At 39.4% G+C, this 25,027-nt stretch overlaps 1 protein-coding gene across 1 annotated transcript in view; it reads left to right on the top strand.

Moving 5' to 3' along the window:
- grik4 (glutamate receptor, ionotropic, kainate 4) overlaps positions 1-25,027 on the top strand; it is a gene marked incomplete in the record, with an annotated part of 296,905 nt that overhangs the window by 68,090 nt on the left and 203,788 nt on the right. Inside the window, 1 exon segment of the mRNA XM_032508827.1 lies at positions 12,000-12,183.

Genomic DNA, 25,027 nt, shown 5'->3' with positions numbered 1-25,027 from the left:
CTCATAATAACCCCATGGACTGTGTAAATTAGCTTATGGCACGCAAAGACGCTAATGAGTTACCGCTTATGAGACGAGAGATGAGGCTGGGAGGAAGAGAGGAAGAAGATAATGAAATATATTCACCATAGCCATTGAAATTAACTCCAGTTACAATTGAATTCTTGTATCGTTGGTGTATATTCGACTATGAATAAATAGTCTCTCAATGTAATAACATAATATAATTAATCTAGAATAATTTTCTTATTTCCCAAATGAACAAATTGGACTTTTGGCTGGGACTACTGTTACAAACCCGACCTTTTCTGCCTGCTGTTGGCTTCTCTGGCTTTGCCGGCTGAGCTGGCAGTTTGGGAGGGTTTGTTAGTTGATTGGTGGACACCTGGGTAGGCCTCAATCAAGACTATAAATACAAGTCATGTCTGATTGTTCCCTCTCTGACTTCTTCTTCTCCTAGCCTCCACACCTCCTGCTTTGGGTTTGTTCATCCACAAATCTTTCACTCACCCACACACCACCTACACTACTGATACCATTGATTCCATACATGTTTGAATTCTTTTGTTAATAGGTTTCAAGTTTAGTTTACAATAAACAGTTACTTGGCATTTTAACTGGTCTCCCTTTTTTGTAACAGGCGTTGAGTCGGTTTGTGACACTACTCATACACTTGTTCACAAAATGGCAAATAAAACGCTACTGACATTGGGAGACGTGAAAAAGAAAAAACTAGTTCATAGAGCTCAAAATTATTCCCTTGATATTAGACAAATTTGTCATATTGGAGTGATAAGATGCCTCGTTTTGTTTAGAATACATTGTATATGATGGATGTTGTGGCGTAGATGTGGTAGTGAATGACGTGTCTACTGTCTGAGGAAGATTTTCCATGATGCATATAAGATGTTGAATATAATACAGTACCTACAACTAGGTCAGAGACATTTTGGAGTAAAAACTCTGTCAAGCTAAGCCTTAAGTTGATATGGCATATTGATAGGAGAACAAAATGTCAGGACCTTTGTGTCAGTGTGCAGAATACAGATAATTTTCTGGTTTGTGAAACACAATTGCTTTAGTGTGGTGCTCATATCACTGCTGTCTATGTTCTCGTCTGTGATGGGTTTAAGAGGGAATTTGAATCTTGTTGAAATTATAAAGTATGCATTCTTGGGTTGCCCCCGCCAGGATTTCCTTATAAACCACATTCCTCCGAAAGTAGTGCGGTGGGATGTCTGCTTTCATGGAATCTGTGGTGAATTATGGAGATACCTGTGTACCCTCAGGGAGGAATTTTGTACTCCAGGTCATGCATTATAAATGAACATGAACAACTTTAGGAGACAAAAAACCCCTGGTGTCCTCAGGTAAGGTTAAAACCCAACAGGATTCAAAGTCATGTTACTTTCGTAATTCTGGCCACCCAGGGGATAGAGGCAAGGACACACCAGCAGTGTTGATTCCTGTCTTTGCTGTTGCTCAGTATCGCTTGCATGCTGCCTGGGTCGAATACATTTTTCTGAAATCCTTCCCATCTGACAAGACAGTACACCTCAGGCCTACAGTTTCTTGAATCTCTATAGCACTGCATTAGTTGGAGCTTTGTGAGAAACCTCCTAACTCATCTTCAGCACTCTCATATCTGAATGTCTTTCTAGGGTTCCCCACTGGCAGGAACCTCTCCACGCTGTCCCATTGGCCAATCTGTTAAGGAAATGTTTTTCTTCTCTTGAATGTAGTCACGTTCAAGGTCAATATTGTCTTCTAAAGTCACACCCAGGGGTCACAATGAGGAAATGGGGAATCTCTGTTGACCATGACCAGAGATATGAGGAGAAAGTGTGTGTGTGTGTGTGGTGTGGTGTGTGTGTGTGTGTGGGTGTGTGTGTGGTGTGTGGTGTGTGTGTGTGTGTGTGTGTGTGTGTTGTGTGGTGTGTGTGTGTGGTGTGTGTGTGTGTGTGCGGCGTGCGCGTGCGTGCGTGCGTGCGTGCGCGCGCGCGCGCGCGCAGCTGCTCGTGGTGTGTCTAGTGCAGAACTGATTAAGGCCCCAGGGCCACAGGAAGAAGGCTACTCTACACTCCAGGCACGTCCCTGAAACCAGCAGCAGAGGAAGCACTATTGCCATTCAGCAGTGTCGGCTGCAGACGCCTAAATGAGTCTGTTCTGTCCTGCAATGCCCAACGTTGCAGTCCGCCACTTACTCAACTTCTGTAGCTCCTAAGATGCCCTCCCCCTCCTGCTACTACTTCTCTATCCTCTCTTTCAGCTCATCCTTTGCTTTCTCTGCCTCATTAAGTCAATCAGTCTCACATCTCCACCTATAATCTTACAATTTCTTTCCTCCACCTTGCCTGCCCAATGCATTTTTATCTTTCTGTCACCTTTTTCACATTCACAGTCCATCATGACCAGCTGCCATGTTCTGATTGGTTACTGTCGTTTTATTGCAAGGTCCTGCCATATGGTCAGAAACTATTACAAGGCCAGCAGATGTGTAGCTTGTCACCAAAATGTTTACCTTTCACGATGCCGCGTGTTTAACGTGTTAGTAAAGAAGCTCTTTTTTTAGCCCTTTAATAATCTTTACACCATTACATGACTGTGCCTTGACTGTGTAGTAAGGTACACTGGTCAGTCACATGCCACAGAAGGACATAACACACAAACTGATTTAGTTGAAGCTCTCATAGTGTAGTGTTAACTGTAGTCTAACCCAATGTCCTTTGAACCATCTGAAAATGCTGCCATTTTTGTGTTTTACTCATCGGTCATACACTTTCAATTTGCACTGCTGTCTGCCTTTCTATAGCTTTTTGTCTCCTTACATTTTCTTTTGTTGTATTCTCTGCACACATTTTTTGTCCTATGCAAATCTGGTTGTGACCATTTCAAGATCAAGGATTTTTTTCTTTCACTGTTGCTTTTCAACAAAAAACTCAAATTTTCTGTGACAATGTTTTTTTTTTTTTGTTTTTTTTTTAAATGTTCCTGCAGATATACTGTAGTAGTACACAGTAATGGGATTAGGTCTTTTTTTTGGTTAGATTATTTACTTTCATGGAAATCATATTTAACGTCAAAATTCTGTGTGGGTTAGTCAAGAAACTGGCAAGGAATTGTTTTCTCATGCCTGCATATTTGTCGCCTGACGTTGCCAGACTAATTAGCAAAAGCTTAGAACCTCTCAGTTCATTTTAAATTTTCCAAGTGGCGTTAACAACGACCCAGACCAATTGAATTGATCCACAACCAATCAGAGCGACACGACGATGTAGCGCTGAGCAACACATGCAAGTTGGAGTGGTGCTTGGTCCGTTTTTAAAGCATGAAAAAAAATTACCATTCCCAAATTACAGCTAAACAGCACACTAAAATGTGTTTCTAAAAGCATTTAAAGCAAAACAATATGCAATACAAAACCGAAACGTGATTCATATTTCATCAGCAGGGGGTTTCCATTGCCTAGTTGTTTTGTGAGCCTGGTGCATCGCACTGGACGCAGTATGCCAGTTACATGCCGTAACTACTTTTGGTAAGCATGACGCTCCTCCATCAGATATCCTCTTAATCTGTCTGCCAGAGCAAATAAACAGGAGCTCTGTCTGGTTTCCAGGAAACCATATTTGTGGTGTCACTGTACACAACTTATCACCTAATGTCCCTTTTGCTACCTGGGGGTTGATGGGGGAGGAGCGAGGTGGGTCAGTGTCAGGGATGGTGTGATGACAGCTCGTACATTTTTAAAAGCTTTATCGTTCCCCTGCAGCCTGCCTGGGCAGCTCGCTGCTGCCTCTCATCTCGCCTGTGTGTTGCATTGAATATGGCTCTCCAATTGGGGTCACGGCAATGACTGATAGGAAGCTATATTCCTTCATAACTGGAGGCAAAGAGCTCAGCTTTATGAACAGCAGCAGAGGGAAGGAATGTCTTAACATAAGCCGACTGACCGACCAAGACACCACCACATATAAAACGTTAGAAAACAAGAAATGCATAATTCTCCGAATAATCTTCTTTTTAATTTAATCTACGATGTGTCAGTTTTAGAGCAATGCTCTCTTGTGGACAAGGCTCTCCTAAATAGGCAGACACTTTTACTTTGGAAGAGATTAAAAATAAGATTAGTAATCCCTTTTCTGTTTTGGCATTAAAGGCTTCAGTGTAAGCTTAACCCAGCATTTTTAACCCAGCTGTGTGAGATCTTTTCTCTACAATCTTACCTTGAGATCAATCATGTCGCTGTTCTGGAGCGGTTCTTCCAAGGATTATCAGTATTCAAATAATTGCAGAATCATTTTTGATTGACTAATTAATTAATGGGCTCATCTCAGCATTCCAACCCAATATACTGTAGTGTCTCTGGGAGAAAGAGGGAAACACACATCGACAACACTAGGGGTGTATATCACCATGTATATTTTGATAAGATATTACATTGATTCTTTGGACAAAGATATGATATTTATGATATGATGATGTCCTGAGTGAATAAAGTTCAATTTAGGGGCCAGGGATTGATATGAGACAATGTCTTATACCCATTTAACACAATAAGTTACATGTATATCAACTCACAAAAATTGTTATTAAAGAGCTCGTCCAGACATTTAAATAATCAACAAACTAGACCAGTACATGTTATTTAGTTAGCTTATCAAACTTTCATATTAAATCAGCATTTATCGTATGCAACATTGGACAGTCCAGGGGCTGACATGGTAGATAGACGTATGGTCACAGGTTGGTGATGATCTGTAGCTTCAATGATCTAATTGTGAACATCATAACTCTAAGTTTGGAATCGGTGGCAATGAGTGCCTGTCAGATGCAATATATTTACATCCTATTAGAGGAGAGTCGAAGCTTCTACTGGATGTGCTAGTAAAAAAAATCATCACTTGAAGTTGCAGTGATGGCAAATACATTTTCTACTGAAAATGTCTTGGAGTGGTGGGTTGCTATACCGTGCGAAAAGGGCAAACCAATCAAAACGTTCCTAACTCGTCACCTCAGCTGCATTTAGCGGCTGTCTGGCTTGTTTGCCCCTGTTTGTCCCTTCTCCCAGGTTACCTAAAGGGATTGATGGCTATGCCGAAGCAAAAACTGAAAAATCCATACCACTCTCCTGCCCTTTCCATATTCCATTGATTTCATGGTGAAATATCAATCTGCATGTGTCATGTACTTTTGCAGCGCTCACAATAGAACAACACATGTTTAGAAGTAAATCAACATAAATCTGCTTCAAGACAGCATTTTATCAAGTTGCTTTAGGACTTTCTATTTCTCTCTCGCTCGCTTTTACAGAGGCAATTTGAAGAGGAAAATCAAATGAAAAATCCATCCAATCCAAGAGCTGATGGATTTTATTCATGGAGTAAAAGCAAAATTTATGAGTGCACTTTTCATTTGCATGCACATATAAGCAAGCACACAAATGCATACAGTGCAAGTTACATTAGACACGCACAAGCTCATTAAGGAAGTTACTGACAGCTATGAAAAGCAGCACACATGAGAATAAGTTATCAGTTCACAATTTTAACTGATAATTAGGAAATGTTTTCAGTTGAGGCATATTACTAACATACTGTATATATTATTTTTTTCCATCTATCCAGTTTCCTGGATAGATGGAAAGCAGCCTGTGGTGGTATCAGTATCCCTTAGGACATTATGTCAGATCAGCTTTAATACTTGCTTTGCAGATATACAGCAATGCATACTGGCTATGTTTAAGTTTTACTTTTTCTTCCATCAAGACATTTAAAACCGAGGTACATACTCTCAGAGTTTTACAGTCCCTGCTAAGGAAGCAAAAAACCTTTTAATGTGTTTTATAGATGATAGGAAAACATTTTCTAAAATTTGAAATTTCTAAAAACAGTTTTTGCTGTTTATTGTTATGTACAGCAACAGTTCTGTTTTGCACAAACCTATTGGTTAATAATTAAGATTACCACATGGACATGGCTGAGCCTCATTTGGATCTTGATGTACAGAAGGTAGAAAACAGAAATTTGTGTGTGTGTGTGTAGGGGGGGGGGTTGTTATGCTATTCGAAAGTCTTTATTTTCTACTGCAGTTTTAAATACACCAATATTTACAAAAAAGTTGGCCAGTAAGTTGTTTTTACAACTTGCCATGTTATCATCAAGTATGTCTTTATGATAATATTTGTGAGTACAATACTTGGTAAAGAGTTAACACGTGCATCTGAAACATACATCAATATTACCTGGTCTGCCTTCATTTTTAAGATGACTACAAACTAAATTCCTGTGGAGAATGTGTTTGCAGAAAAATTGAAGCCTAAGGCTATTCATTTCGCTGTGCAAATGGTCCAAGATACATGAGAATAATTTCATTAGGTCTTTTCATAATATAGCTTTTGTAGCGTGGTGGTTGTGTATTTTTAAAAATGTGCCCAGCAGTTTTTTTTACTACATCACAAACAATAGCAGATATATTTCAACCAAAACACAATTCTCTTTCCATATAAACTGATAGGCACATATTGAGGATGTATTTGCAAACATGTTTATCACCCAGGCTTTAGTCAGTGGATTAATAGCCAAGGGGAATTTGCAAACCATCATGAAAACATTGAATTCAACGTGTTGTCTTAAAACAAATTGAATGCCCAGAAACTAAGTAGCATTTCTACCTTACTCTACTTACTCTAGCTTCTACATTACTCCAAATATGATTCTCATTATTGCATTTCTACATCTTAAAATCCCAATGAGAGTCTACATGATGTGAAATGGTGACATTTAAAAGAACGCGGCGCCGTTTATTTGATGCATTAAGGCTGTAATTGAGGCTTTCCATTCAATGCCACTACTTAATATATGTAAAGGTTATTGTGTTTTTTTTAATGGTAATGGCAGGTTGTACAATAGGGATTTTAGTCCTTTGGGCAGTGTTTGACAGGAAACAGAATCTGTACGTTTGGCTGGTATGCAGCAGCATGAGGCTGTAAGGCAGAGAGAAGAATGGAAAAAGGGGGAGGAAAGAGGAAGACGGAGGGGAAATGAAGAGAGTAGGCTTCAGCAACAATATCCTTTCTGCTGAAACTTTACATATGTCAGCACTTCAAAAGTTCCCCCATTATTATTTATCCCACATCCCCTCCAAGAGCTTAAAGGATTCATTTGATCTAACCTTTTATTCTGTGCCTACTGTAAATCGTTTCAAGCTGGATGCAGTACATACATTCTTTAAAACATATTGTAAGTAATTGCGGACAAGAAGATTTCCCAACTGAATAAAACAGTGCTTTGAATGGAACAATAGATTCATCAATGCAAATGTACTTGAGCCACTGGAGGACTTTAAAGACAAATCTAAGTTAGTAAAGTAGCAGTGCTAGCAGAGTCTCTGTTTTCCTTGTGCCATGATGAAGTCGCAGCATAAATGTGTTTTACAGTCTGTCGACAGCGGAGTCAGACAAACATCAGATAAAAACTGCAAAGACAAACCACTAGAACGAAGCCATTGTTTATCAGCAATATAATAGCATGCGGTTTTGCCTAGATGACCCAATATGAGACTTGGATAGTGATGAAACTATGATTTGTCTGCTGCAGTGATGCAGATGATTCATCAATTACGTTCATAAAGCACAATCATTTATGTAATCCACTAAGCCACTATGTGATTTATGTGATTATAACATCTTTCAAATGATTCTGATAGCACAGGTTGTTGTTGTTGTTTGTAGAAAAATGAACCCTAGCGTGGTGGAGTCAGTGTTGCGCTTTCAGCCCTTTGTTCTTAAACCCCTTTCATACCGGAGATGTGTTTGGGCTCACTCGTACACAACACCTGTCACAGGTTAATCTCTGGTTGTCACCATAAGCAGAGAATCCAGTCTACAATCTATTTTAATACACTGCACTGCTAAACTAGAGAATTGCATGAAATGATTACTAATTCAAGTCATCAGTCATGTCTTCACCTTTACTTGACCACAGCTGCTTTCTCTTACTCTCTCATTCTTTCCCCTTTTCTGGCTTTTTCTTTTTGCTTTCTTTCTCACTCCCTTTTTGAGTAGCCATTTGAATGATGTTTTATGATCATTATTATTTAATTTCCATCCCCAATAGAAATGCCAGTTAACCAAAACTGGGCAGCCTACAACCCACGTATACAGTAACCCTGATTGAGAGTGGAACGGACAGCTGTTTGCAATGGTTATTAGAATAGTTCAAGAGAAAATGGTGGTTGTTAGTTTTTATGGCGACAACACATGTCAGTGAGACCTTAAAGTGTAATACACACACACTTAATTAAATCCAGCAAGCCTCAATTCCTCTTTAGCTGCACAGTAACAAACGTAATGCCAAAAAAAGACTACTCTACTTGTTTGTTGCAAAACCTCACCTCAGTGAGTCCGCATGTCGCTTTGTATGGAAGTTTATGTGGAACAATCACAGTTCTTTCCAATGGAAACAGTACACATAAAAATGGCCACCGCTCGGACCATACTGCTATATTGATTTGAATGAGAATGTCCGTTATACTCTCATTCTATTTCTATGGTTTACTCATTCAGACCACAGACGTCACAATGTTGGTCTGAATGGAGTAGGAAGATGTAGGTTTTCTTGAAACGAACTTGTGTGTACAATGTGTTTTCCGATCACGGAAGGTTAAAGTGCTTGAATTTGGGGTGAAAAGCCAGCTGTCATATAAAAGTGCACGGCTGCACAATTAGTCACAGTTGTATCGAAAAAACAATATGGACTAGTGCAATATCCAAAGGGGGGCACAATATTTGTTAAAGGAGAATTCTGATTGATTTCAACACGTAACTCTGTTTGTAAATTTTGGGTGCTGTCAGTAGAGAGAACATTGAAAAAAATTGCTGTTGTCTACACCGTGTTATCCTCCTGCTAGAGTTAGCACCCAACAGGCTTAAACAGGGCAAGTTTTTAACATGGTTTTAGCCTCTTACATGTTCAAAATGTCATTACAAGTTCCCACCCATGTGCAGTGATTCCTTCCGAGGGAACACAGTGAATCTGACTTCAGTAGATGTGAAAGAAATGCATGAAGGTTGGGCTAATTCAGCTGTGTTTAGTTCCTGTGTTGATACTGCAAGGAGCGGTTCGGGACCAACACCGAAAAGAGATACAAACGAGATAAAAACATAAAAGTAAGTGCTGAAGTACTAGCAGTCACTAGCAGGAAACAGGTTATAATTTGAGGTACGTTTGGAGACACTACCTTATTTATTGATAGCATACATATTTTGTTGTTTCTCTTTTTGGTGTTGCAGTTTTTGTAGACTTTCCCTAAGTACTCTAACTGCTATCTCAACACAGGAACTAAACAGATCTGAATTAGCATAACATAACATCATATACAATACTGATACAAAAACGATCATTCCCTCCAATACCTTGAATCATATCGCAAGCGCAATATCAGTCAAAATAATCGCAATTCGATATTTTCCTCATGTCATTTCTGTTCAAACATGCCAACACAGTGAGTGTCTTCAGGTGGGATCAGTGGAACAAAGGTGGTTGCAATGCAAAGCCAGAAAGTTTCAAATTGTACACATAGCTGCTTTATTATTCATAGAAAACTAGCTTTATTATTCATAGAAAACCAACCTTTGTTCAGTCTTTGACCATCATGTTGAGAATCAATAATTAAGATGGTGTGACAATAGTTACGAGAACGTGTTCATGACTGTAGCACTTAACAAAGTCACTGGGGCATGTGTATGTGCATGCTTGTGTTTAGTATCTGTGTAGTTCATATGTGCTAACAGTTGGTGGCATGACAGGTTGTGCATCTGCTGTGATGCAGGAGGGCAATTTTACCATGGTGCTAAGTAATTCGGTTCATCTCTTGGGAGAAGTTTAATTCTCCTCTTAGTAAGGGTGCCATTAAAATGCAATGACATGAGATTAATGCTCATCTTGTAAGTGACATTTACATTCTCATTCACCGTGGAAATTGTCTCGCAATATTTGTGTGCTAGGCTTTGTTTTGAATGCTGATGAGTATGTGTAGTGACAGTTTGATAAATGTTGAATACACTTACAGTGGGCCTCAAAAGTTTGGGCACCCCAGGTAAAAATTTTTATTATTGTGCATAAAGAAGCCAAGAAAAGATGGAAAAATCTCCAAAAGGCATCAAATGACAGATTAGACATTCGTATAATTTTATTTCCATCATTTACGCTTTCAAAATAACAGAACAAAAAAATGGCGTCTGCAAAAGTTTGGGCACCCTGCAGAGTTAATGCTTTGTTCTGCTCCCTTTGGCAATTATTATAGCTTGGAAACACTTCTTGTAGCCTGCCAATAGTCTTTAAATTCTTGTTTGAGGTATCTTCGCCCATTTGTCCTTACAAAAGTCTTCCAGTTCTTTGAGATTTCTGGGCTTTCTGTCACACACTGCTCTTTTAAGGTCTATCCATATATTTTCAATTATGTTGAGGTCAGGAGATTGTGAAGGCCATGGCCATACCTTCCGTTTAAGCCTCTTGATGTAATCCAGCGTGGACTTTGAGGTGTGTTTAGGATCATTATCTATTTGTAGAAGCCATCCTCTCTTTAACTTCAGCTTTTTCACAGATGCCATCAAGTTGGCGTCCAAAATGTGTTGACATTTTATTAAATTCATTTTTCCTTCTACTCGTTAAATGTTCCCTGTGCCACTGGCTGCAATATAACCCCAAAGCATGATTGATCCACCCCCATGCTTAACAGTTGGACAGGAGTTTTTTTCATTAAATTCTGTGCCCTTTCTTCTCCAAACGTACCTTTGCTCATTCCGGCCAAAAAGTTCTATTTTAACCTCATCGGCCCACAGAACTTGTTTCCAGAAGGCATGTTCCAGAATGCATGTTCACTTGAAAACTTCAAACGCTGAATTTTTGGATGAGGATGTAGAAGAGGTTTTCTTCTGATGACTCTTCCATGAATACCATAGCTGTACAAGTATCTCTTTATAGTGGAATGATGTACCGCAACTCCAGTGTCTGCCAGGTCTTTCTGGATGGAACGTCGTTTTGACTTGCTTTTCTCACCATCCTGCGAGCTGTTCTGTCTGATATTTTTCTTGGTCTTCCAGATCTTGCTTTAACTTCCACTGTTCCTGATGACGGCCATTTCTTAATTACATTCCGAACAGAAGATATTGGCATATGAAAATCGTTTACTATCTTCTTATAGCCCTCTCCTGCTTTATAAGTGTAGACTATTTTCAGTTTCAGTTTTCTAGACAACTGCTTAGAAGAACCCATGGTGCTGATTGTTGGGGCAAGGTCAGATTAGTCTGGGCATTTAAAACCTTAAGATTGACATCACCTGGTCTTTCCAGACGATGTTTGAGAACAATCCATGACACGGTCAGGTCTCAGCTTTCCAAAGGCAGCGGTGCATGTTATAAACTGTGCAGGGTGCCCAAACTTTTGCAGATGCAATTTTTTGTTTTCTGTTATTTTGAAAGTGTAAATGATGGAAACAAAATCTAACTTTTTGTTAATAAATACACATTTTTACCTGGGGTGCCCAAACATTCGAGCCCCACTTTATAAAGAGGAAGGGTATCTAGCTAAGGGACAAACAGTAAAAGAAGACCCTCAGCAAAACGGTACCGTGAGATGTGAAACTGCAGTGCAGATTCCAAACTGTTTGCTGTTTAAATGGCTGTCCTCAGCATTAGTAGGACTGCAGAAGCTGATACCTGACCAGAAATATGATTTATAATGCAATACCATTGTTCTGAAGATGCTTTTGAAAATGTATAGTTTACTGTCAAAGAATGCCTTTTATGCATAATTTTGATTTCCCGTATGCTCCCCTGAGGGGATCCACAACAATAGAACATCTTCATGTCTCAGGAATACTAAAGCCCTGTGCAACCCTTGATGGCTCTCCCTGATAACATGTCAATGTCCGCGCCTCATAAAATCCTATTCATCCTCTTTTTATGTTTTGTGACTCAGAAATTTCTTTTTCTCTTACAGTGTGTGTACGCAGCAGTCAAAGCCCAAACTGTGTATGTGTATACACACTTGTGCGAGAGCCGGGGGCACACACTCTGTGTGTATGTGAGATGAGGAGAAGCTAAGTGGCTACCACAACCACCCAGATCAGACCGCCTCCTGGGCTGCAAGATGGATTAGAGCCCCACACCTCAGTAGATCAAAGGTAGGACAAGATGTTTGGTAATCAGCCGCCACTCACCTGCCCTATTCAATGACCGCATGGAGAGAGTGAAGAGTGAAGGAGGGAGAGGCCGTAATGATCACACTGAGTTTAGGCTAACGTCTCTCATCCTGTCACGTCCATAAATCTCATCATCTTTTGATGTAAGAGGGACTAATGGAAGGAAGCAATGAGATTTATCAGACTTTTAGTTTTGTTGAAAATCAAGAAAGCGTGAAAAACAACAAAACCATTGGTGATATACCCTGCTTTACTGAGTGTATTTTGTAATCAGTAAGCAAATTTAGAAATATATACAGTATTATATTATGTTATATCATGCCAAATCTTTTCAACATTGTTATTTAAACTCATTTACCCCTCGATCCATCACTACAAACACATTTATTTTCACATTTTTTGTTCAATATAATGGAATTCTATTTTTAGCGATTTTCCGAAAGTGTCCAAAGAAACAAAATATGCCATGCGGAATTTAAAGAAAATATGTAGACATAATGCTGTGGTATCTAAACGTTTTTTTCATTTAATGTGATACTACATACACAGCTTATTAGATTTGAATATTTCAGTCAGAATAAAGATCATACAGTTTAGTAGCATCACTGTAACGAGTGAGAGAATCTGAAAAAAACGTGTTATGATATTGACGCTACTGAAGAGGGAATATCTGGGTTCAAGAGATTAATTTAAGTACAAAAATGTCTAATGTAAAACATCAGGATGGACCTCTGTATGGCAGCTCATGTGTCCAGTTTTGGTCAGCGATTCAAAATGGTCTTGCATTGATCTTGTGAGTTTTGTGAGCGAAACAACCGAGCCAAGGAAAACACACACTTTTGCTCTTACTTTTGTGATTAGTATTCTACATTGCTCACTCCCATCTATTATATAAATAAAAGGATTGGTGAATGCGACAAGTCCAGGCAAGTTCTCTGGGAGTTGTTGAAAGTAATTCTGGAAAATGCAAGAAAACCCTAACTGAATTAGAGGTGGATGAGGCATTCAGGTTAAAGTAAAAATGAGGACGCAACAAGAAGGTGAATCATTTTGACACCACAAAATTACCACCGTCCCCTGGACACACTGAACATCACAGACTGATAATATATTAACTGTAACACTATAACGGCTTCCAGGGTCAAGTTTTCCTTTAAGCTGCTTAAGAAGTACTTGCTGTTAAAGAAATTGTGGTCACTGTAATTTAATGGCTAAAAAGATCTTTTCTTCAAGGCCAATTTAGGTCCCTACTGTAATTGGGGAAAAAAGAAATCGCTCACAGCATCCAGTGACAAGCTCTCCCTTCTTCTCTGTGAACTTATTTTTCACTGTCACAAAATATTTTTACAACACTTATACGTGACAACAAAAGCTGCTTATTGGACTATAATTCCACACTGTTTGCGTGAAAGGGGATTATTTTATTGAAATTTCCTCAGCTAATAGGTTTTTGGCCACGTAAAATGGATCCATAACTGTATTTTTTTTTAGGGTTCTCCACCTGAGTGGTCTCACCAAGCCTGGCAGATGAACTTGTACCTTTTAGTATCCTCTCTTATTTTCTCAACAAATCAAATAAGACTCAGTTTTACCAGAAATTCCCCATGCTTTTTTTTTTTTTTCTTCAAAGAAGCACATTTTCTGGATTTCTCTTTTTTTTTGTGACAGCCAGTTTGAGTGTCAATCATTCTACATTTTGCATAGCTTCTGTGCAAAAGGCCCTCTTTGGCTTCTCTTCAGCCTTATAATTTAGAGAAAGAGCTTCTCAACAATGTAAACAGACTTATTGTTAATCATAACATTACTTTTTTTTATCAACAAACTCAGCAAATGCTTAAATTATAAGCAAACGGGGAAAAACTCTTAGCCATTTTTTTCAGTATATATATCTTACAAATTAATCCTAATCATAAAATAAAAGTCAGAATCAAGTTCCAAAGAAAGGCAACAACTAAGAAATGAATACACTTTGAGGGCTGTTACTGCATGGATTGGTTAGAACTGATGATATAGTATACAGTAAAGTTTTAGGATAAAGTGATTGCATATCAAGCTAAACTACATGTAGTTTTAAGATTCTGAAGTATTTTTTTTTTGTATGAAGTCCTTCGTAGGAATGCACAGATATTAAAATTTTTTGGCCAATACCAATAATAAAGAGTTTGGAGCATTTGATTAAAACCATCACCTTGCTTCTCTCACGCTAATCTCTTCTGTTAAGTATGCAACCTTTTATCCTACATTTTGACTGCATACAAACAGGCAGAAAGTGTCACCATGCAATGGTTTTCTGTCCTTTTTCCATCTCTACTTTCTCTGTGACCTCCCGTACGTATTTACTTGGTTTCTGACAAATCCAGCTCACAAAAGCTGCAGAAATTGTGTATTTTTAGATAAAAGTGCCAGACTGCACCCTTTAGCAAGTGACGGAGTGTGTCAGAGTTTTTGCCAGTGTTGTTTATTACAGGACAGGATATGTTGTTGTCTGGAGGCTTCCTTGCAACTGCTACCTGCGGTGCGGTGTTTAGATCAGAAAGAATCACAGGAGGCTTATAGGTGCAGAAGGAGAGGATCTGGATTTGCACAAACCATCAACAATCAACTCAGTTTGTTTTTATAGAATCAAACGGGGTGTTAGAAGCACAAGGTAGCATACACATCATCATTTCTCAGAGTTCAGATTTTCAATGTGAATTCCTCTCTTTGACAAAAGTCTCCTTTTAAATCCACATCAAATTGATTTGAAAGCTAACAGATTGCACAAGTCAGTGCTGGTGTTACACCAGATAGATATGTTCAGTGTGTTCAAACAATGATGGGAACTTTTCAATTAGGCCTACTGTAACAAAAGACATCTTTCAAATACGCACAGACTCCTTGGAATGTAATGCCACTTATTTAGCCTATGTAATATTACAAACTCTTAAATTTGCCAGTGACAGAAAAAAACAAATTCATATTCAAATGCAGGATAAGTCTCTTTTCATATTTTTTAAGCCACCACATCCCCCACAGGCAGCTCCAGTATGCTGTGAATACAAATGCCAGAACACACAGTATGCTGTGAAGACATTGAATTTCTCTGAGGCACCAGTGCCCTGTGAAATCTACTACTGACAGAATTTGACTTTTTCTGATGTTGGCTCAAGGAAAGTGGTTTGAGGAGATGGTTTCAATTTCATTGCCCACATGTGCAATCTTGCATGAGATGCAAGTATTGAATATCACTTTGGAGCAGATGGTGTATTATAGCCCCTCAGTGTGTGTCAACTGCAGCATTCAATATTGCCACTGGGTAAATCCTACTCCTCAGCTGTTCTGGAAATGTTGAACTGGTTCTGGTGTGACACGCTCAGAAAATAATCTTTTAAATGCACTTTGTTTACTGAATCATTGATGCCTGTAGCAAGTTCTTCTTTACCTGCTTAGCAGAAACACAGTGCATGTCTGATGAACTCAGTTCCCTCTTTCCAGAATAATTTTTATGTTTTTGTGTGTGTGTGTGTGTGTGTGTGTGTGTGTGTGTGTGTGTGTGTTGTGTGTGGTGTGTGTGTGTGTGTGTGTGTGGGTGTGTTGTGTGTGTGTGTGTGTGTGTGTGTGTGTGTGTGTGTGTGTGTGTGTGTGTGTGTGTGTGTGTGTGTGTGTGTGTGTGTGTGTGTGTGTGTGTGTGTGTGTGTGTGTGTGTGTGTGTGTGTGTTAATGAGCTCTTTGTATGTGTTTGCTGTCTGAATGCATGAGTCTGCCTTAGTCTGCTCCTGTCTGTGTTGCCCCTGGGCCACCGCCTTTTCCCTGCCTCTTTTGCGGGCTGCTCCTGAGAAGTAGAGATAAGACCCACTGATGTTTGTCTGCTCCATGGAAGATTACTGAGGCAGACAGTTACAAGGACTCTGGCTGGCAGACAGCTACTGTATACTGGAGGCCAAAGAAGAACTTGTTTGGGATGCCTAAGCTGACCACAGCACCAATCCAGCTGGACTGCCATCTGGCCTCTTTCAGTGTGCTGTTGCTAGTCAGCTAATTACTGTTCAAAGAGAAACACAGAGTCAATGACGGACATACTGTAAATGGGAACGTTCTTTGACCTAGGAACTTTAAATGATAATGAATAATCAGACATAATGTCGCTGATATTTTTTTGATTAATATTGATTGAAATGTAATTAGTAAATCATAGTTGCATAAATGAGGATTGAAGTCACTAGGCCATCAGCATAGCAGAGACCTACTGGAGACATAGTAAATACACTGGGGAACTCTTTATCGTAATATAATAATAAAATAATTCTGACGTTTCATATTCCTAAAATATGAGATCTAAAATCTTTCTCTTTGTACTAAAAAGGTAAGTGGGATGGATATATGTCACATGACAATAGCCTACATATCAACTTATTTAAAGAAATTTCAGGAAAGGAGAATTTTTCTCAATTGTATATGTTCTGTCTTGCTCCCAAAAGACATTCAAAATAATCTTTTTTTCTTTTCTTTTTTTTTAAAAGTAAATACATTTCACTATTCAATAATAAACAAGGAATAAAGCGTTGACAAAATTACTCACAAAGATCAGATTTCTCTTTAGTTATCAGTGCAAAAATGGTATGCGTCATTGTCAATCAATATAACTAAGGGTTACAGTTGTCTATTTTGTGATAGACAGTAAAAGCCATAATTATGGCTCTACAAACCGCACTGGATGCTCATTACTCGTGAAAAGTTGCTAATGGGGTGCTGATGGGGTTTCTCACTATGATGTCTTTCAATGATGTTATGAGTAGGCATTAAACAAAAGGAATTCAGTGTTTTATTATGATCAACTAGCAAAAGGTTTCATAAGTGAGGACTTGAGTGTGTGTGTCACTGTGTCTGTGTGTCTTTGTCTTTTGTATGTTTACTCTTGGAGCACCAGGCTGTGAACATTTCATTTATGATTTAAAGCACAAGGTCAGTGTGGAACTGCCTAATTAGGCCTTTTCTGCGTCTGTGAAGAACATTTCAGTGATTTCACAGGCTTCTTGGACATACAATTACTGTACCTCCATTTACAGAGCTTAGGGCAGAGAGGGTAAGGAAGAGAAAACGGATAAAATGGTGTGACTGCGAGGTTTGGTCTGGGTCATCTGCATCATACCTTTGTGCCTCTGAACAACACAGAAGTGTGTTTCCATAGCTGTCCTGCTTGAAGGTTATGTTTAGAAAAGAGTTGTTGAAAGTTTAATAAAATATGTAAAAAAGGTTGATGAACAAATGAGTCATACGGAAGGGAGATAACGTAGGAGATAGGGTTTTGAGCACTTCTGTTTTCTTCATAAGTATGATGTATAACTTACATACAAGGCAATCACCATGCTCAGTGTTTTTTATCAGACATTATGAGCTTATGTCATAAGCGTCCAACTCCCTCTTGTGTTATTTAGATCACTGCAGTCTTGCTCCGCTGTCTGCATCCCTCTCATGCAGGCACATTTTTCTGTCTTTGTGTTGATTTATTCTGTTTGATTGACTTCTGTTTGATCAGAGCTGTTTAAATAGTTGTCTCAATATTTATGTGACCAATTGTGAAGATGCTGTGTGATTGTCGCTCTACTGGCAGAATTTAAATTGTTCATTGCGTCCCACGTTGTGTAGTAGACAGTCCATCCACATTCCTGACAGCCCTACTTGAAAATGAAATTAGTGGAAAGGAGAGACGTACAAGCAGGAGCAGAGGACAAGGGATAATACGTGATTCACACGCAGTAAGCCTCGGCTGTGTAGCACATCGAATATACATGGGGGAGAAAGTGTAGAGGGGATCTTAGGGTTTAGAAACAGTTAGGAAGCAGACTTTTACAAGGTGAAGTGCAGCTTATGAAGGGAGCTCAGAATGAATAAGACAGTGTAACTGCTTTTGAGGCACAGACTCAAATTATTTATTTAAGAATACCTCTGAAATAGCAGCACAGCTCCCTCGATTTGGATTTTAAAAGTTGTAAAACATATTGTAGTACATAAGAAACATCTGCTCAACTCTATCCTTCACACACAAACAGTACTGTAGACAGACCACATACTGTATCATATAGCGGAAAAATACCTGGTTTATTGTGTGATAAATGTACTGTTAATAATTAATAGTCAACCAGTGTGACTGGTGTGGCTTGTGGCGCTTTTCAACTTGCAATCAGTGGCAGCATCTGGCCAGTGAATAGCAGTATTACAATAGCAGGAAGTAACAATAGCAGTTAGAATTATAGAGCTGTGAATATTTCAATAGACAGCCCTCTTATGGGTATGAGATATTAGCTACTGAAATGTATATTCATTTAAAAATTATTAGAATAAATGTTGCAAAATGTTTTAATTTAAAAAAGTGTGTGACAAAGTAGTAGTAGAGATGGGATTGTTTTTAGTTATTTTGTTGAATTTTCTATGTTGCAGCAGGAGAGGAAGTGGAAAAAATATCAAACACAGCAGTTTACTGTTGTTGAGGCTGGCTTTGCACGGCTTTCATTCACGCATACATTTTTTTTTTGTTAAAAAGGACTAAGCAGCATTTCTTCAACAATTCACCTTTGGCTGTTACACTGTATCCTGTTGTGCAGCCTGTGAACATGGAGCAACCATTTTTGTCAGCATTATTAACTGCTGTCGGACTTTATCGGGGCACAAGGGTGCATAATTGGAAAATCTAAACCCATGAAACATAACCATAAGGTCTTATGTCCCACTTGCATCACTGTTATTTATGAATTTACACTGTAATTTCTGCTATCTAGGCTTGGCAAGTATATAAAAGATTCACAGTTAAACTCTGTTGCACAAATCTTCTGTCAATTCACTGGTTTTGTTAGTTTACCAGCCGTATTTCTCTAAGCTGAGTCAATGACCATGTCTCGCTTTAATGTCAGCGACCAGTACTGCCAGTTGAATGGCAATGAATATCCTACAGGTACTTTGTCTGAGATCAGAGACAAAGAAGGACAGGGAGAGAGGGAGAAGTGTCAAGGAGAGGTAAAATTTAAGATAGGACCAAGTGAGAGGAAAATGAAAGACCGTAGGATAAGAGATAATGAGTAGAGAGAGGGGTCCAGAGAAAGACAGAAGAAGAGACTGTCGGGGGATTTAGCAAGAGGAACTGAGGCAGGAAGAGAGTCATGATACCTCAGATATTAGAAACAGTATGAGCGGTAGAGAAGGAGTTTGATGAGTGAGTGCAGTGTATAGTCACCGCAGCATCTCCAGATACGATCAGCACGAGAATGAAGGGCAGCGGCGGGTAGAAAAGCTAGATGCGACAGCTGGCTCCAGTGGTGTGTGGTGAGGGGTGGTATTGTTTCAGCCTTTTGTAGACATCCTCCAATCCCATTTACAAATTGGAAAGCCCACCAGTCACAGTCGCCCAGAAACTGGCTGCTGTCACTGGGTAAGCTGACTGATGGATGGGACCACTGTGCTTGGTGGATCTAATGATAAAGGGGCGGAAGAGGTCAGAGTTGGATTATGACTGCCTGGTGGCACGAAGACAGTGGTGCAGACCGTACTCTGTCTCGTTGATAAAACCACTGTGTTCCACTTGATTCTGCTGGTAATTGACTGGTTATGGCTGGTTAGAGGTATTAATGGGTCCAAAAATTGGACACACGTCCTAAGTCCACATATTTTTTCTGAAATGTCTAAAGGGTACACTGAGTATGCTTTGTATGTGTGATGCAATAATGCCTATTCAACACTAGGTTTAATTTATTTAATCTCCAGTCTTGGTGGAAAATACCGTCTGTATTTGTAAGCTGCATAACACATTACAAAAGAAGTGCAGGATTAGGGAAGGACTGCAACGCCGTAAAATAATGGTTTACTTTAATAACACATTTTTGAAGACTACTATCTACTATGTCTGTTTTATTCAATGAGACAACTGTGAACAGAAGATTTCAGGCGGCTGTGCTCCTTGCCATACAGGGAATGGAGCACACACACGGAGTAGCCAGGCACAGCCGAAGTACACACAGAGCAGCGAGAGGATTTGTCTTGCGACTTTGGTTCTGTCTCAGTCTGAGTACGCCTGAAATGCATACTGTTAAAACTAGACTAAACTGAGATCTAGAGCCATGCAGCTGATTCCTCTGGTGTTTTAGTGCAGAGGTTCTCCATCTTTTTTCAGCCATTGACGCCATACAAGATAAAGAATAGAACAGTGGATGTCCCTGGGAATAATTTTTGAATTTAGCCTATTACTTACACTTCTAAATATTAGTTATGGGAAAGAACAACACAAGAAAATGTATTAAAAAGACGTTAGACGTGCATTAAACTTTTACAGGATCTATAAGTAATAGATTTGTTTATCAATATTATTTGTTGAACTATAAGCCTTTTGTGAAAAAAATAACAATTATTTATTTATTGATAATTCAAATGAATAAATCAAAACACTTTTCACAGTCCTCCTGGCAGAATGCCATGAACCCCACTTTGAGGATCATTGATTTAGAGAACAGGTACTCCAAAGACCCGTAGCCTGGCGTAATGTGACACAGGAATGATAACTGCTATATTCAGTTTAAGTTTTTGACAGGCAATTCAAAAGTTTTGCTTAAGTTTTAATGTTATTCCACAGGGTGTTCTGAATTCGTGAAACAAAGGTCGTGAAACAAATCATAACATCATATACCCACAGAAAGTAATTTCCGTACTTTTTATTGTACTGTATCTTTTGCTTTCAGCTGGCTCCCATAAAGCCCAAGGCTCATGCCATTTTAAGACTAAATTAAACACAATGATTGCCTTTGGCGCTGTAAGCTAACACTGTTATACATTAACAATCAAGAAGTGCATTTGTATTCAACCCTGTCACAGTCCACGCCGCCGAGAATGGAGAGTTGGGATGAGTGAGCACAACTCACGTGCCATATAGTCGTTGTCGTTGGGCTTTTAGTTTTCACTGAGCCGTGAAACAGCTCTCCCATGACAGCACAGGTACAGAGCATCTGCAAATGGCAAAGAGACAATTTGCTGTTGAATAACTCCGGTGTTTGCATGTGAGGGACAGGTCCTTATCAGAGCTCCCGTACGTTGCTCAAAGTTGAAAGTGGGGGGTCAGGCTGAATTAAAGACTTACTAATTAAAATGTCCAGGGAAAATGCCAGGGCTCATTTAATTTATCTCCTCAAGTTCAGTTGGGGAGAGAACAAGAGAGGTGAGGAAAATGAATAATGGTGCGCTATCCCACAAGTTGAAGTCAATCTGATACTAGAGGAAAGATTGTTAAACAGGCTCTCTGTGTGTTTGGTAACAATCAGAAATGTGTTCCATGATATCCTGGTTTAAAGGTCCCACCTGTGTGCGAGTTGATAGGGAGGCGGATTGAGGCCCCAGGCAAAGAAGCAAAATCATGTAATGGGACACCCATAAAAGGCCCATTTTGTTTTCAGCCTGCTCTACTTTTGTCTTTGTGGCATAGCCTTTTTTAATTCTTCTGTTAGGGACTTCCCTCAATAAACAATGAATCAAACCCTGCTTGTGTGTGTGTGTGTGTGTGTGTGTGTGTGTGTGTGTGTGTGTGTGTGTGTGTGTGTGTGTGTGTGTGTGTGTGTGTGTGTGTGTGTGTGTGTGTGTGTGTGTGTGTGTGTGTGTGTGTGTGTGTGTGTGTGTGTGTGGTTGTGTATTTTCTAAAGGACATTACGCATTTTCTTGGGTGGTATAAAGACCATAACAGTTACTGTATAGTCTCTACCGTTGTACTTGAAGTTTTCTCTCAGGAGCGTATGCATTCACACACATTCAGAAAAAAAGGGTATTAGGTATAAGGGTATTGTTGACTGTGTTAGAAGAACGATATATCAAATATTTTTGTGTTCAATGGCATATATCAATTTTTTTTTTCTCCCCTGTTAACTAAATATTAGAATTTAAGAGGAATATCTCCCCTATCACAGCCATTTGAGAGCCAGCTACTATTGTATTTGTCTGAAGATATGAAATGAGTTGATTTCCTAACTAGTTGTCAGAAAAGTATTTGTTTATGTATTACTGGACTATTTACTACTAATTGTCAAATTGGAAAATAATCAGCAGATTAACTGACAACAAAAGTAATTGTTAGTTGCAACTTGCAAACAACTTTGAAATCCACCATTGTGATAAAGAGGATTGTGCTAAGCACTCAGCACATGAAACGCTGCTCCAAAATAGAAAATCGCACTTAAGTGATAATACCGATGTACGGTAGGTGTGAGAGCATTTGCCATCAGATTGTCTAATATTCTAAGTGTTTGTCTTCTTTGGCACCAGAGTTCTTTTTGTGAAGGTGCCTGGGGCTGACTGTCACTGAGAGCAAGTCAGCTTAATGAGATGCCATGTTGCTCTGTGGAAATGATTACCTCAGGAGGAGAGGCATTAGATTGATAAGGGAAGGCTTTGCCTCTGTCCCTGCGATGCCCCAGCGCCTCCTCCACCACCACCCCCACCACCACACTTTTTAGACAGAGACAAGATGCTCCCTCTCAGCGCAAATGACCCATAACATTACTTGAAAAATTAAAAAAGAAGGGACATGTATACACTACTAATCAAGATTCATGTAGAACTAATATATTTTATTTGCAAAAAAGTCAACTTGTTTGTCAAAATAGCACTCATCTAAGTTTTTGTTCCATAGCCTACACAATACTTTTGCATTGCCATGGACTATTACTGCATTGGGTGGCAGTGTGAAATTTTTTTTCCTGAAAATACATTGCCAAATCGCACATTTTACACTGCTAATAGTATACCGTAGGTTCAAGGTGTTAGATAAGCTACCTGGCTGTGTATGGTTTGTGGGGGCTGCGTATCGATTAATGTCATTGCTACTATAGAGATGTAACCACTGAGCTGTAGAGACGGAAACTGATGACGCGTTAATGGCCCATCAGGGCGAACAAACGGATACAGATGCTTTTGCATGCCAGATTTAGAGGAAATTGTACCCTCAACGAGTCTGGCGGTTATAGTTTTAAGGGATGATAAAATCTATTTAAATATTGTTCTGCTCACCTAGAAGCTCAATTTCTTAATTTTATTTGTCAAAGATTGCATCTCTACACTGATCCCTATGGTTACCCCATACTCCTGGGTTAACATCTGTATAGATCTTCACTCTTGGAGCTAGTTATCTGAAATGGAATAAAAGGTTGTTGTTTTTTTTCATCATGTTTCTGAAAAAGCAAGCAGAACATTTTAGGAGTGAAATCGAGACGTGTCACGCCCCCAATCAAGGCATGTTTCGCCTTTGAAATTGTAATGCTGATTAATTGATAACTAAGGTTATTGATGCAATGAAGGATGATTGCTGAATGTCCCATTTGTTACTGTTAGGCTCAGCTTTCTCGGTGTGATTGCTTCCAAGGAGGCAAAGAGACCCATTAATCAGGACTTGGTTGATCGCTTCTCGGGTCAGCAGTGATCTGAGGGGGATGCTCCTCGAGGTGAATGCAGCAGCAGTTTAATAGCTCACAGTGGACAAGCCGGGAAGCCAGCAGATAGTGGTAGTGGTATTAGTAGTAGTTGTGTGCAGCGCTGGAGGACTTATCTGAATGCAGCCAGTGCACGCAGATTTCTAATGAGATTTTGGATCTCATTTTCACACTCCATCCATCCATCCTTTTCTTTTCCCAAATTTTCCTCAAGACCACCACGAAATCTGTTTTACAACCAGAAGAGACAAGTCAATAGATATAAAACAATAATGAAAGCATCGAACCCATCATATACTTATACAAAACAAGTACTGAAAATAATGGATCAGAAACCAACAATGTGGCACCACTGTTTGATTGTACAGAAATGTAAGCGTCTCAATTTTGATAGCTTTATTAAGTTTTCTTTTCTTAAACTTGTTTTTAAATGCGTAAAATGTCTAGCTCCAGCTGTACTCTATCATTTTGTGACTAAAACAAATACAAGAAGGGTGGCCACTAGGGGAGGAGTGGGTGGCAACTGCATAGCAGAGGGGCGCAAAACCACTTTCAGCCAGTCATGTTTTTCAGTAATAGGGACACATTTTTGGAATGAGTTACCAACTGAAATAAAAACACAAACCGAACTGAAAACATTTAATAGAAAGGTGAAACAACCAAACATGTAACCACTGAATCAGTTGTGTTGTTGTAATGTATTGTCTGTGCTAGATGCCTGGCTGTTTGCGCATGGCTGCCAGGGTTCATCCCGGGATCTGGGTATGGGAGACAAACCTTTGGCACCCCAGGCCCCTCACTATCGGGGTGGGTATGGGTGAGCAGGTGCGAGGAAGCTGGGTGCTAGGGGGTTAGTGCTGTTATGTGATGTGTTGGTTTGTGTAATATGGTCTCAACTTTGTGAAATGTTGATGTTATATATTAGTATACAATGTATTTGCTACATGACTGTGTAACACACACTATGTAGTTCTTTTAAAATTTCTATTTGGATCATTTTTTTTAGAAAGGCCCGACGAGGGACTGGGGTAACAAACTAGCCTATAAGCTAGAATCCTTTTATGCAACACATCTACACATATTGTTATGACCTTGACTGTAATAATTATGTATGTAATAATGTGTGCTGCATTGTCCCTAACAAATAAAATGATAGTAATAAATAAAAAAAATGCACTGTAGATGTGAGCCTTTTGGAGCAGACATCAATTAGATTGATTATGGGGATGGGTCTAATAACTGTCAGTTGTATTATCCCAATGACATTATGACAACAGTGGGGTACACTGCGCCCAAAATGGGTTTCTTCAGGAGGGGGGCTGGCGTCTCCCTTAAAGATAGGGTGAGAAGCTCAGTCATCCGGGAAGAGCTCGGAGTAGAGCCGCTGCTCCTTC

This window comes from Etheostoma spectabile, chromosome 3 (genome assembly GCF_008692095.1).
Source record: "Etheostoma spectabile isolate EspeVRDwgs_2016 chromosome 3, UIUC_Espe_1.0, whole genome shotgun sequence".
Taxonomy (NCBI): domain Eukaryota; kingdom Metazoa; phylum Chordata; class Actinopteri; order Perciformes; family Percidae; genus Etheostoma; species Etheostoma spectabile.
This window is presented reverse-complemented; position numbering and strand designations above follow the sequence as displayed.